The following is a 14,453-nucleotide window of genomic DNA, read 5'->3' as shown; positions in this document are numbered from 1 at the left end:
GAGAGCGTCTGCTAAATGACTAAAATGTGAAATGTAAATGTTCTACAACATACAGTATATATTGCATTTGAATAGTATGCATATATTGATAAATACATATTATGTCAATAGTCTATGCAAAGGGAAGAGCAAATGCGTGAGGAAGATTTGATCAACATTCAACTCAGTGGAAATATGTGACTCTGTTACGTTATTACCTAGCCAATAGCCTATCACTGCACTGAAACAAAACAGCAGATGCTTAGAGCCGAACTGGACATCATGACAGATGTGCCCAAGCTTGTTAATCTCAAACAATTACAGTTGATTAATAAGCATAAAGACACTAACAGCAGCCCTCCTAACAGATAAGAGGTTGATCATGCACCACTGTTTTCCATCATGATCTGCGACATGATCTCCACTTCATGGACTTTGAAGCAATTACAAGAGCCATAACAACTGGTCTAAAATCCTACAAACTTCTACCCCTTATTCTGGGTATTTCACCTCCAACTCCCTGTGCAGTCTGTCACACAGTCTGCCTTTGTGTAGCTCCGCACAGAGCCAGAGTGCAGCCAAAAGCCAAAAGCCAAGCAGCCTTGGAGGGTCACACTTCAATCAGCTGAGAGGAGCACTGATAAACTAACAACCAACTCAGCTACTGCTTTGACTCCAGGTTCACCATACATTTTGTGCTCAAAGCATACAGTGAGCTATTTGGTCAATACAGTTGTGAACACAGAGTTGTACAGTAGCATCCTGAATTACATAATTAGTCTATGCTGTAAATGTTGTTCTGACCCCATAGTGCAGAGGAACAGACAGAACCAACATAAGCATCATCTGTCAACTGGAAACGGCATGTTTCTCCATAAGCATGTTCAGTCAAAATGGTTCCACCTGGAACCAACGCGGTTTCTTCAAAGGGTTCTCCTATAGGGACTGCCAAATAACCCTTTTAGGTTCTAGATAGACTAACCACAGTAGCCTTGTCCTCCCTGAAAGGTTGGGAGTTTGATTCCAGGCGGAGTCATACAAAGGGCCCTAAAAATGGGACCTGATGAGTCTCTCCTTGGCTCTCAGCGCTAAGGAGTTGGATTGGGGGTAAGGCCCTGCAATAGACTAGTGTCCTGTCCAGGGGGTGTACTTGTACATCAAGCTGCCTCATACTACAGAAACAGGATATTCACTGTTCTAGCGCACACAAGCCAAGGCTCGTTCAAGGCTACTTACTTACTTAATGGCAACACGAATGTTAGCAACACCTCCATTTGGTATATCCAATAAGACCTCGCATTTATGCTTCCACAAATACAGCAGGGAGCGTGTAGGTAATATTATTGCACGAACTACTGTATCTTACGTGCCGTAGTTACATGACACCGAAAGACTGTTGAGTTTGTTGCCCAGGGGTAAACATCCCTTATGTGTCTTCTATATATACCCATGACACTGCTGATCTTTGAATCCTTAAGACCACCCTGTGGGTGCTTGGAAAACATGCTGCATGTCGAAGAGCCTTTATCTCAGAGCCTTTAGCTCTGATTAACAGAATGAAATGTGAGCGGAATGCTGTGGCAGAGCAGCATGCTGTCTCAGGGATGTGCTAAAAGACATCAATAAAAATGACCACAAAAGTACCTTCTACAATTTCTCCTCAACCAAAAAAAACATTCCGCAACCTCTCTAAATCAAACGTCTTCTCCAACCAGAGAGAGACATCATGGTTAGCCACATCAGGGCAGTGGTGTACAGAAGCGTGCAGCACACGGCTCCTCGCGTGAAGAGTCTGCTGCCTTGAGCCTGAGGAGGACCTGGATCAGTAAATTGATTAATTGTCCATTCCGGGGTTATCAGGCAGGCAACTCCAGCCCTACTCTCCACAAGGACACTCCAAAGCTTGACCCCTTCTATCCCCCTTTAGTCACTCCCCTTGTCCAGAGCTGATAGGAGCGGACGGATGGAAGCAATATGACGGAAACTACTTAGGTATGGGCACCTTAGTACTATAGCAGTACTTAGTACAATTAGGTACTACCGCATATGAAAATGGAAGTGATTGTGGGCAGACGGGAGGTACAGTAAGTGAAAACACTTCTCTGTTGAAAAGAAGCCTAGCTCGACTCAGTATCACTACTTCATAATGCCATCCACAACACAAGTGAACCATAGAGAAATGAGAGGGAAGGAAGCTTGTTCTGGAAATGTCAATTCGAGGTGAACAGAATTCCTTCCTGAATTAAAGAAGCGCAGGAGCCGAAACGGAGCATCCATCGTGAAGGAAAGGGTCATGTGTTATTTATAATCTTGCATTTTCATGTTTGACTCATTTCCTATACGCCTCGTAAATATTTGATTGATTGGTCGGATGTGGATGTACAAGTACGTGTGTATGCTCCGGCTCCAAGGGCGGAAGCAGAAAGCCTGTAGAGCTACAGTTAGATGTTGCTTGTTTAAAGGACCCCGAAGTCACTATTTGTATCACAACCCAAGGCAGGGCGCTTGTTTGTAAATCAAATATTCCTTGGTGGATTCAAGGCCTTGGCAGTTTCGTAAACAAAATAGTTGTGTTTTTCACAGAGCTGCGAGGGCTTTCCTAATCCTACTGACATGGATCGCTGTTTACTGTTCATTTTGATTGTTTATTTCACTTTTGTATATTATCTACCTCACTTGCTTTGGCAATGTTAACACATGTTTCCCATGCCAATAAAGCCCCTTGAATTGAATTGAATTGATCCCATACGAATGGCCCTGGGTGCAAAGGCTATATATTTCTTGCCACTCATGTTCATATTCCAAGAAAGTGTGTAATGTGTCCTTCTGTTTGTCACAGATTGACAGCAGGTAATCTGTCTGTTTTCCAGGAAGCTTTACCCTTGAGACCCCTCTCTATACAGCTTTAAAACACTTAAATTGTCACTATAGGCAATCCCACAGCTAGACACACTGCTATATGAATGTGGGCGCATTTGGGGTAAACATTGGAGTACTAAGGAAATGTCAAATTTCAACACAAAGGGTGTCCTCATATAGCACAATGAGGGCACTATATATATATGGAACAGTTTTATATTATTTGATATTATCAGGAGGATAGGATGAATCCGGTAAAGTAACCTCAATACACACACACACACACACACACACACACACACACACACACACACACACACACACACACACACACACACACACACACACACACACACACACACACACACACACACACACACACACACACACACACACACACACCTCTACAATCCCACTTGTTCTGACAACTACCCCCATCACCATTGCCTGACCACCACACTATTGATACCAACACCTCTACACAACCCAATCATGTATCTGAGGTGCCTGAGGTTACTGGCTGAGGTAACAACAGCAACTGATGACAACACAGTAACAAGCCCATGTGTACACATTAAAACACACTAGGGACGGGATTCCATACTGGACAGTTACACCCTCTAGATAATCATTATAATTGCCATCTAAAATGATTGACAGGGGGGCACCATTGACTTATGTCATCAAAATGTTTCTTAAAAGAAATACATATTATTTTCAAAGACTATCTGTCAAATAAGTTGTATACACGGAGGGACCTGGAAACGCAGACAGAGTGGATGGATAAATCAAAGTTTAGCAGGTGTTATAATGGTGCAGCAAAATGCTTATGTTACTAGATTCTAACAATGCAGTCTAGACTTGTTGTAAAATCAAATCAAATCAGATGTCATTGGTCACATACACGTGTTTAGCAGATGTTATTGCGGGTGTAACGAAATGCTTGTCCTTCTAGTTCTTACAGTGCAGCAATATCTAACAAGTAATATCGAACAATTTCACAACAAATACCTAATACACACACATCTAAGTAAAGGAATGGAATAAGAATATATAAGTACATGGATGAGCGGCTCAGATACAGTAGATAGTATAGAAAACAGTATATACTGTACATATGAGATGAGTAATGCAAGATATGTAAACATTATTAAAGGGACATTATTAAAGTGTTTCATTTATTAAAGTGGCCAATGATTTCAAGTCTGTATGTAGGCAGCAGCCTCTCTATGTTAGTGATGGCTGTTAAACAGTCTCATGGCCTTGAGATAGAAGTTGTTTTTCAGTCTCTCGGTCCCAGGACCTATACCGACCTCACCTTCTGGATGGTAGTAGGGTGAACAGGCAGTGATGGGTGGTTGTTGTCCTTGATGATCTTTTTGGGCTTCCTGTGACATCGGGTGCTATAGGTGTCCTTGAGGACAGGTAGTTTTTCCCTGGTAATGCGTTGTGCAGACCGCACCACCCTCTGGAGAGCCCTGCGGTTGTGGGCGGTGCAGTTGCCGTACCAAGCGGTGATACAGCCCGACAGGATGCTCTCAACTGTGCATCTGTAAAAGCCACAGTTTAGGTGACAGGCCACATTTCTTCAACCTCCTGAGGTTGAAGAGGCGCTGCCGCGTCTTCTTCACCACACTGTCTGTGTGGGTGGACCATTTCAGTTTGTCAGTGATGTGTACGCCGAGGAACTTAAAACTTTCCACCTTCTCCACTGCTGTCCCGTTGATGTGGATAGGGGGGTGCTCCCGCTGTTTCCTGAAGTCCACGATCATCTCCTTTGTTTGTTGACATTGAGTGAGAGGTTGTTTTCCTGACACCACACTCCGAGAGCCCTCACCTCCTCCCTGTAGGCCGCCTCATCGTTGTTGGTAATCAAGCCTACTACTGTTGTGTCGTCTGCAAACTTGAGGATTGAGTTTGAGGCGTGCATGGCCACACAGTCATGGGTGAACAGGGAGTACAGGAGGAGGCTGAGAGCACACCCTTGTGTGGCCCCAGTGTTGAGGCTCAGTGAAGTGGAGATGTTGTTTCCTACCTTCACCACCTGGGGGCAGCCCGTCAGGAAGTCCAGGACCCAGTTGCACAGGGCGGGGTTCAGACCCAGGGCCCATAGCTTAGTGATGAGCTTGGAGGGCACTATGTGTTAAGGGCTGAGCTGTAGTCGATGAACAGGATTCTTACATAGTTATTTCTCTTGTCCAGGTGGGATAGAGCAGTGTGCAGTGCAAGGGAGATTGCGACGTTCGTGGATCTGTTGGGGCGGTATGCAAATTGAGGTGGGTGTAAGATGTTGGGTAAGGTGGAGGTGATATGGCCCTTAAATAGCATCTCAAAGCACTTCATGATGATAGTCATTTAGTTCAATTATCTTCGCTTTCTTGTTACAGGAACAACGGTGGATAAGAGACACATTTCAACATCATGTGTAACCTCGTGAAATGTGGGCACAATCAGAATGTGGACAAGATCAGGAAACACAAAGCATGTTATAACCAGGTATAAACAGGGCTTAAAGGGGCAATCTATGTTTGCTACATCCATTTTTGGACATTTAAATTCATCATATATACTCATGGATTCCTGAAGAATATACAGTTGAAGTCGGAAGTTTGCATACACCTTAACCAAATACATTTAAACTCAGTTTCACAATTCCTGACATTTAATACTAGTAAAAATTCATTGTTTTAGGTCAGTTAGGATCACCACTTTATTTTAAGAATGTGAAATGTCAGAATAATAGTAGAGAAAATGATTTATTTCAGCTTTTATTTCTTTCATCACATTCCCAGTGGGTCAGAAGTTTACATACACTCAATTAGTATTTGGTAGCATTGCCTTTACATTGTTTAACTTGGGTCAAACGTTTCGGGTAGCCTTCCACAAGCTTCCCACAATAAGTTGGGTGAATTTTGGCCCATTCTTCCTGACAGAGCTGGTGTAACTGAGTCAGGTTTGTAGGCCTCCTTGTTCACACACGCTTTTTCAGTTCTGCCCACACATTTTCTATAGAATTCAGTTCAGGGCTTTGTGATGGCCACACCAATATCTTGACTTTGTTATCCTTAAGCCATTTTGCCACAACTTTGGAAGTATGCTTGGGGTCATTGTCCATTTGGAACACCCATTTGCAACCAAGCTTTAACTTCCTGACTGATGTCTTGAGATGTTGCTTCAATATATCCACATAATTTTCCTACCTCATGATGCCATCTATTTTGTGAAGTGCACCAGTCCCTCCTGCAGCAAAGCACCCCCACAACATGATGCTGCCACCCCAGTGCTTCATGGTTGGGATGGTGTTCTTCCGCTTGCAAGTCTCACCCTTTTTCCTCCAAACATAACCATGGTCAGTATGGCCAAACAGCTCTATTTTTGTTTCATCAGACCAGAGGACATTTCTCTAAAAAGTACGATCTTTGTCCCCATGTACAGTTGCAAACCGAAGTCTGGCTTTTTTTATGGCGGTTTTGGAGCAGTGGCTTCTTCCTTGCTGAGTGGCCTTTCAGGTTATGTCGATATAGGACTCGTTTTACTGTGGATATAGATACTTTTGTACCTGTTTCATCCAGCATCTTCACAAGGTCCTTTGCTGTTGTTCTGGGATTGATTTGCACTTTTCGCACCATAGTACGTTCATCTCTAGGAGACAGAATGCGTCTCCTGCCTGAGCGGTATGACGGCTGCGTGGTCCCATAGTGTTTATACTTGTATACTATTGTTTGTACAGATAAACTTGGTACCTACAGGCATTTGGAAATTTCTCCCAAGGATGAACCAGACTTGTGGAGGTCTACAATTATTTTTCTGATGTCTTGGCTGATTTCTTTTGATTTTCCCATGATGTCAAGCAAAGGGTCACTGAGTTTGAAGGTAGGCCTTGAAATATATCCACAGGTACACCTCCAATTGACTCAAATGATGTCAATTAGCCTATCAGAAGCTTCTAAAGCCATGAAATACTTTTCTGGAATTTTCCAAGCTGGATTAAATGCACAGTCAACTTAGTGTATGTAAACTTCTGACCCACTGGAATTGTGATACAGTGAATGATAAGTGAAATAATCTGTCTGTAAACAATTGTTGGAAAAATGACTCGTGTCATGCACAAAGTAGATGTCCTAACCAACTTGCTAAAACTGTAGTTTGTTAACAAGACATTTGTGGAGTGTTTGAATAACGAGCTTTAATGACTCCAACCTAAGTGTATGTAAACCTCCGACTTCAACTGTATGAATGGCCATATGCTTAGTTCAATTGTCTAACCCCATCAGAACCCAATAAAAGAAACAATGTATTTGTAAACAAACACTGTAGCACCTCAAAACATAATTAAAACTGTAATTTTACATCCATCTATGAATTTGAGAGTAGTTCAAATTCTCCAGCCACAATCCCTACGTATTTATTTCATCAGTAGAACTTTACATTTGATTCGATACTCCCGCATTCAAATGTTTGGCGACAGTACAGAATGTCACCTTTATTTTGACAGCATTTTTATACATTACCGTTTAGAAATAAAAGCACTTTATGTATCTAGTCCACCCATTTGACGGTGTCATAAGTTTGGACAAATTAACTTACAGTGCCTAGATAAAAGGCTACACCCCTCTTGGATTTCACATTTTATTTTATAATAAAGTGGGATTAAAATGTATTTAATTTTGTCAATGGTCTGCAGTACACCTAACACTCTGTTATGTCAAAGTGGAAGAAAATTGTAATTTTTTGTGTAAGATTATTGAAAAATTAAACACTAATATACCTTGATTAAATACACCCCGACATTTTTGAAACACCTTTGGCAGTGATTACAACTGTGAGTCATCTTGGATGTGTCTCATAAGAGCTGTATTGTGCAATATTTGCTCGCTATTCTTTTAAAAATTGGAGATCATGACCAGACAGCAATTTTCAAGTCTTGCCAAAGACTTTCAAGCCGATTTAAGTCAAAACTGTAACTTGGCCACTCAGGAACATTCACTTGATAAGTAACTCCAGTGTAGATTTGGCCTTGTGTTGTAGATTATTGTCCTGCTGAAGGTCCATTCCTTTACCAGTGTCTGTAAAGCAGACTGAAGCAGCTTTTCCTCTCGGATTTTGCCTGTGCATATCTCCATCCCGTTTCATTTTTTTTAAACTCCCCAGTCTTCGCCAATGTCAAGCATTTCCCATACCATGATTCAGCCACCACCACACATGAAATTAAGGAGGCAATTACTCAGTGATGTGTTGAATTTTCCTCAAATATAAGGCTTTTCATTTAGGACAAAAGTGTATTCCTTTCAATGTTTTTTTATATTATTACTTTACTGCATTGGTACATACATATGCATGTTTTAGAATATTCTGTATATTTTTTATCTTCTTTTCACTCTGTCATTTAGGTCATTATTGTTTATTCACAACAATGTTGTTGATCCATCCTCAGTTCTCTCCCATCACAGCCATTGAACTCTAGCTGTTTTAAAATCACCAATGGACTTATTTTGACATCCCTGAGCAGTTTCCTTCCTCTCCTGCAGCTCAGTTCAGAAGGACCACTGCATCTTTGATGTGTTTGGGCTGTTTAATACATCATCCACAGCATAATTATACAGTTGACGATGCTTAAAGAGATATTCAATGCCTTGGTAATGTTATCCATCTACCAATCACTGCCGTTCTTTATTGAAATTCAATACTTGACTGAGGGACCTTACAGATGTTGCATGTATGGGGAACAGAGGAAGGTGTAGTCATTAAAAAAATCATGTCAAAGCCCCTATTTCACACAGAGTGAGTCCATATCACTTAATATGCGATTTGTTAAGGCTTATGCAACGACTATATTTATATAGTTATTACATTTGAATTAATTGGTAAAAATGTGTAGAATTTTCTTTTTAATTTGACCTTATGAAGTATTTTGTGTAGATCAATTACAAAAAATTACAATAAAATCAATTTCAATCCCACTGTGATTTTTAATTTGAAGGTAGTGTAGACTTTCTATAGGCAGTATAAATGTGCACTAAAGTAGTCAAAAGTGTAGTATTTGGTCCCATATTCCAAGCACGCAATGACTACGTCAAGCTTGCGACTCCACAAACTTGCTGGATGCATTTGCAAGACATTCTAACCTCTCAACCATAACAGGGGGGGTTATAATTTGAGGGGGTATGATCCTTGTGCCTCTTACTTTCTCACTCCTCATTATCCATGATTCATTCTAGATTATCCGTAATCATGGTAGAATGCATCCAAATTCACGCAGAAGTATTCAGAAACATATTATACTTTTATTTCGGGTAAAAGTGATTCCAACATGACATACATTATTTACCATTAATTTCCAATGTGCGCAATATAATCTGAAACACAACGAAAACAAACTGCAAATGCATCCAACAAGTTTGTCATTTCTAAACGATAAAACAGATATGTAGGAAAATACCCTCAAACACTGTCGCCTCATATGAAACATTTGATTTCAAATCCAAAATGCTGGAGTATAGAGCCAAATCAAAAGTTTTAGCTTCACTGTCCAAACAAATACGTAGGGGAGTGTATTTATCAAATCAGTGGCTGAGTGGCGGCTTGTTTATTGTTTGATCAGCACATTGTCTCTTTAAGTGATATGCTAACTTCTTATTACGTAACAACCCCATGAGTAGATTGGTGTGTGTGTGTGTGTGTGTGTGTGTGTGTGTGTGTGTGTGTGTGTGTGTGTGTGTGTGTGTGTGTGTGTGTGTGTGTGTGTGTGTGTGTGTGTGTGTGTGTGTGTACATCCCTGTCTGCCTACGTATGTGTGTGCGTGAGCTAGCATGGTGGGCTGTTTGCTAAGAATCCTCTCCAGGTTTTGTCATGCAGTTCACTTAATCTATTATGTAGCATGTTATGATTAATGTACACAAGTCTTCATTCTGGACTAGGTTCTCTTGTCAAGATACGTCAATATTTCAAGCTCGCTCAATTTCAGAGCGTTTGGCAACAAACAGAAAATGTCATCAACAAAAAAATCATGTGTTTCCAACGATGGGGTGTTTTCTTACGAATCCAGTGGGATTGTCCCAGAGAGATGAGGTGGACAACATACAGTAGAATGTGTTGCATTGTGGGAAAGCTGGTTATTTCACATGAGCTGTGGTGACCAGCTATCTGTAAACAAATGTACTTAAACATGGTCCACTGGTGTCTGTGGTGGGGGACTACGTGTTTTTTGCTTTATCACCAATGTCATTCGTGGTGGTGAGGATATTTCTCTCTGTCTCCTCCGATCAAATGGTGGCAGAACTGGCGAGTGCACAAGAACACTCCTCAGACGCCCTAGAAAAGGGATTCTCAACGAGGAGGGCCCAGAACCTAGAGGGCCTCAATTCATTTTCCGAGGGGTATTCATGGACAAGCAGGGAAGAACAATGACATCATTTTTTGGGTGGAAGAGTACTGTCTGACTGGAGAATTACACAGAAAACTATAAATATATAGGTCAGAGGCCAGTCAAACTAGACATCGGCAAGTTTTAATAGACAGAGTACAAAGCCACAACTCCAAACTACCAGTCTACTAAGTATAAACATTCTTATTGCTTAGCATGTTCTTAATACTGTCCAGGAAGTATAGCACCACTCACACACTACCCTTAAAACCCATTAATCCCAGCCTTCCAGAGTAACAGACCACTCCCCTAACTGCCACCCCATGTGCTACCTACACCGCTCCCAACTGGCCTTTTCTCTCCCTCTGTCAAACTCTCTGTCGGCACAGTCAATGAAACACAGACACCCCCGGAAGTGTGGAGCGAGTGAGCGCTGCCAAACCATGCACGCACACACACACACACACACACACACACACACACACACACACACACACACACACACACACACACACACACACACACACACACACACACACACACACACACACACACTATAAATAGCCCCAGGGTTTACTGGAAACAAAAGCCCCGGCCCACGGCTGCTCTGCAAATAACAATCTGTGTAGCCTTGCTGGAAACAGAAGGAGGGAGAGGCAAAGAAAGAGGAGTGAGTGAGATAATAATGAGAGAGAGAGAGAGAGAGAGAGAGAGAGAGAGAGAGAGAGAGAGAGAAATGAGGTGTGTGAACATTTGTGAACCTTTCCCCTCAGATTTGTCCTGTTTTTTTAATTTTTTATGTTAAATCAAGTACCAAACTTAATTTTTAAGTCCACATTTTATCATCATAATAAAAAAAAGATCTGTCTGTGGTATTTTGCAGAGGGGGCACACTGACTGGACCATGCAAAGACTACTCCTCTAACCCCCCCCATTCTCCTCAGTAAGTGGTTCCTTCTGATGTGCACCACGGAGCAAAGATATGCTACGTCAGTGGAGGAGGAGAGAGACAGTGTTGATGGGTGCATGACGCCGCTGTGTGTGTGAGAGAGACAGAGAGAGAGAGAAGGAGAGAGAGAGAGAGGAAGAGAGGGAGATAAAGAGAAAGGTGGAGAAGAGACAGTAAAAGACAGAGGAAGGGAGCACTCTCCCATGTTAGTGATTTATCTCTCCCTCTCAGTTGTCTGCTGGTCATAATTAATCAGCTGGCAGGTGCAGGTGGAGCAGATAGGGGTGCCGATCGAAGAGAGAGCGAGGGAGAGGAAAGAGAGAACGGAGAGAGGGATCGAGAGACAGAGAGGAGAGAGGAGAGAGAAAGAGGGAAGGAAGAGAGGAGGACCTGGCTATCTCAGGCTGGTATCTGACTGGGACCTGGCAGGCAATATAGGTGTGGGGAGGACTGTCAAGTGCCTGAGGCACTCTCTGTCTAGTCACAAGCTCCAGATGTACTTTGACATTACGTTTTCAAAAGGGGAATGATCTTTTATGTTGCCTATCTAACAGCTTAGCGAGAGAGACAGAAAAGTTAGGTAAAGAAAGGAATAATGAAACAAGCATGTGACTAGAATATAGCGTCCTCCGTTCTCTCAGGATCTATAGCTACTGTTGCTACTGCCGACACTGACGCATAGAAAGTCTACAGTGGTAACGCTATTACTATGCATTAGGATCCTCGTATTACTTTTACCCAATATAGCTATTATATCATCAACTATAACACTAACTTAATTAAACTGCTATACTGTTTTAGCATCCTCTGTGTTGATTACACAAGGAGAGCTTGTGTGCTAGATGTGTGATCATCTTCACTGTAGGTAAGTTGCCGCATCCCCCCGCAACCCCCACATGTTAACTAATTCATGTTCTTTTACAAATCTCAATGAGGCCGTCAGGGAGCCACCCCTCTGTGATGTCATCCGCCACGCTTCAAACACGCCATGGGTGACACAGGGCAAAGCTAGATTTAATGTCTTGGACACACACACATACACATACAGTATGTATACTGATAAAAAATATATATGAACGCAACATGCAACAATGTCAAAGATTTTACTGAGTTACAGTTCAAAGACGAAAATCTGTCAATTTAAATAAATAAATGAGGCCCTAATCTATGGATTTCACGATTGGGCAGGGGCGCAGCCATGGGTGGGGAAAGGCATAGGCCCACCCACTGGGGAGCCAGGTCCACCCACTGGGGAGCCAGGCCCAGCCAATCAGAATGAGTTTTTTCCCCACAAAAGGGCTCTAGTGCAGACAGAAATACTTCTTGACATGCCACACCTGTCAGGTGGATGGATTATCTTGGCAAAGGAGAAATGCTCACTAACAAGGATATAGCAAGGATATAAACACATTTGTGCCCACAATTTGTGATACATTTGCTTTTTTGTGCATATGGAACATTTCTGGGATCTTTTTTTTTCGGCTCATGAAAAATGAGACGAACAGTTGACATATTTTTGTTCAGTGTACATCAACATGCACACCCACTTTTTTTGTTACAGAAGTTTTGACACGGACACACGCTCACAGCAAATACCACCTCACTTGCAACACTGCTTATCAGACCGGCCTTGAGGCTAAATTAAAGTAGTGCATCTCTCTATGTGCCCCAGACGCTGACACTCGGTCATATTTTTGGCAGAGTTATAAGTTGCTGCAATGGTAGCAACTCATTTCCAGAGCTCATTAACAAACAAACGGGGTGGGATTTCTCCCCGATTTTCTTTAGGAAACACATTGTCCAAAAACACCTGTTCCACCAACTTCTCTCAATCAAATATTTATCCTCCAACAACAGCACACCGCGTTCTTTTCTCACCCGTCTCCCTGAAATCTCTACTCAACTTCAACATTCAGGTGAAAAGAGCCTTTGTTGATGTGCGTTATAGTTCAGTTGCTGAGTCTGACAGACACTGTGAGAGTCTCCAGTCTCAGCTGGAGCTGGATTTGCTGTGTAGCATATTGTTCTTACCTCTGTCTCTTCTTCGGTATGGCTTACTCTCAGTGGGACAGGAGAAGTTGAGTCCTGACTCTGGTCATGCTGTGGAAACTTTCCACTCAAGCTTAGGCAGCAGTGCTCTCTGACAGTGTGAGCGACTCTCGCTCTCAGCTGCACCAGAGAGGCTAAACAAAAACAGCGTGCTGTGCAGAGAAAGAAGCATGTGATCACAGCCCTCTGTGTCTGTGTGCCTGCTCTCTCTCGCTCTCTCTCTCTTTCTCTAGTGAACACTCTCTTGAACACATTCTCTTGAACACACTCCTTTTCTCTGTGCTCTACACTCTGAGCACCTCTCTCACACACAAAAAAAGGATCCAAACATTTCAAAGGTCCCTGTATGCATGGCACTCAAGGGCTGAAACACACACACACGCACGCACGCACGCACGCGCGCACACACACACACACACACACACACACACACACACACACACACACACACACACACACACACACACACACACACACACACACACACACACACACACACACACACACACACACACACACAATCTATCCTCTCTATCTCACTATCAATGCTCTTACACTTTCTCTCAGATCACTCCTCTCGCTCTTTGGGGCTGAGTCTGGTGCAGGCTCTCTCCCCACCTCATGACATTTGAAGCTATGTGAAGCAGTTCTGGCTGCAAGAGTAGAGTTGTATCAGCCAATCAAATACTTCCTCCATACATGAATTTTGGCATGCGCACACATTTGAAGCATATTTTTCAAACACGTACGCAAGCAGGCATGCACACACACACAAACAAGCACACACACATGCCTGCCAATCACGTAGTCCCTTCACAGCCAAAGTGTGTAATATTTCCACGTGGATTGGATTTGAGAAAGAGGGTCTGTTCTGTTCAAATAGGAGCTGTATAAATCAGATTAGATACTGCTGCCTTCCTTGCTATGGTGGAGAACAGGTTTACAGTCCAGACAAGACCTGTCTACTGCAAGTGGTTCTCAAAGCAAACTAACCTAACCCAGATACAGATGAGAGCTGTTAGTGATAGCCACTGACCTGTAGGGTGTTATAGGCTGTAGATTTTCTCTCCAATTCGATACGTCCTGATTAGGGGTGGCGAGCACTGATTGAAGTTACCTCGTTAGTCAGGATGTGTTGCCCCTCTATGGAAAGATGAGACTCCCACGAACACAAGCGTCTTGGGACTTGTCTGAAGTCGATACAGCTACACACTAATATGACCCCTCTGTGGAAAGGTGAGACCCTCACGAACA

The 14,453-nt window shown here is 42.6% G+C and overlaps 1 protein-coding gene across 1 annotated transcript in view; it reads right to left on the bottom strand.

Annotated features, from left to right (window-relative positions):
* LOC139381820 (ras guanyl-releasing protein 3-like) overlaps positions 1-13,740 on the bottom strand; it is a 43,941-nt gene extending 30,201 nt beyond the window's left edge. The window contains exon 1 of the mRNA XM_071125600.1: positions 13,182-13,740. The gene's annotated coding sequence lies outside the window, so the exon portion shown is untranslated. The remainder of the gene's footprint in view (positions 1-13,181) is intronic.
* Positions 13,741-14,453: the final 713 nt, after the last annotated feature.

This window comes from Oncorhynchus clarkii, chromosome 23, assembly GCF_045791955.1.
Source record: "Oncorhynchus clarkii lewisi isolate Uvic-CL-2024 chromosome 23, UVic_Ocla_1.0, whole genome shotgun sequence".
NCBI classification, from domain to species: Eukaryota; Metazoa; Chordata; class Actinopteri; order Salmoniformes; family Salmonidae; genus Oncorhynchus; species Oncorhynchus clarkii.
This window is presented reverse-complemented; position numbering and strand designations above follow the sequence as displayed.